This window comes from Sceloporus undulatus, chromosome 5 (assembly GCF_019175285.1).
Source record: "Sceloporus undulatus isolate JIND9_A2432 ecotype Alabama chromosome 5, SceUnd_v1.1, whole genome shotgun sequence".
Lineage (NCBI taxonomy): Eukaryota > Metazoa > Chordata > Lepidosauria > Squamata > Phrynosomatidae > Sceloporus > Sceloporus undulatus.
This window is the reverse complement of record NC_056526.1, coordinates 82,999,519-83,000,525: the sequence shown is the minus strand read 5'-3', so window position 1 is coordinate 83,000,525 and position 1,007 is coordinate 82,999,519. Positions and strand designations below refer to the sequence as shown.

Sequence of the window (1,007 nt, the reverse complement as noted above, 5' to 3'; positions counted from 1 at the left end):
ACCATTAAAAACGTTTCCTGAGCCCCAGTGAATTAGTAATACCTGGCCATTCTGTAATATGTGCCTGGAACTTTTTTTCCTCTTAATTTTTATGATCGTCTCCCTAGCCTTTTATTTTATTATTGATCGTAGTATCTTTCTACAGCACCCACATGAAGTGGGATTTTGTGGCACTATTTTGCAGTGACTGCAGTCATTCCCAGAATGGCGATTCCAAAAAGTGATCCCAAGCGACTCTTGCTCAAATCTTGTCTTGTAATTTTCCAGAAACAGGTGTAGATAGCCTGGTGTGCACTAGAAGTTTTACAGTGTTAAAATCTAGTTTACATTAAACTTGTAAAGGACAATTGGAGTTCCAGACATCTGGAGGGTAGATTGTCTATCTTAGGTTTTTAGATTTTCCTAGAGGGATACATCTTGTCCTCATGATATTTTACATCTGCAGGGAACTACTAGGTAATGCTGTCAAGGATTATGGAACTGAGTGTCATTAAGATGTTATTGACATCCAATTGTACCTCCTTTCCATCTAATTCCAGTGAATATTGGTAATACAGAATATTGGTAATAAACTGGATAAAGGCAAGAAAATTGCATCTTAATCCAAACGTGACAGCGATATCCCTAGTTAGTAGAAGGTCAAATCAGGAAATAGAAATTCAGTCTGCCTTGAATAAAAATGCACTGATTTGAAAAGTCTTCTTCTTGAAACTGAATGCCAGGAGCACAGTACCTACTTAAGTTTGATCTGACTAGAGAGGCCTTTTTCTTAATTCTAAGATATTTATAGCCACATGTCAAATTCATTATATTCAGGCAATATACAATGCAACAGTGACTCATGCCTTAATTACGTTTCATTTGAATGAAGGTAATGCTGTCCTCGGACAGTATTTAGAAACTTCAGATTTTCATAATTTTTGAGCCACATAACACTCCCACTGACTGTCTATCAATTTCAGTGTAAGTTGAAAATCCTGATTATGATTTTAAAAGGCCATCATAAC

General features: G+C 36.2%; 1 protein-coding gene across 1 annotated transcript in view; it reads right to left on the bottom strand.

Moving 5' to 3' along the window:
* The window catches only part of NAMPT (nicotinamide phosphoribosyltransferase), a 60,344-nt gene that overhangs the window by 20,733 nt on the left and 38,604 nt on the right, over positions 1–1,007 (bottom strand). The gene's annotated exons all lie outside the window — the stretch shown is intronic.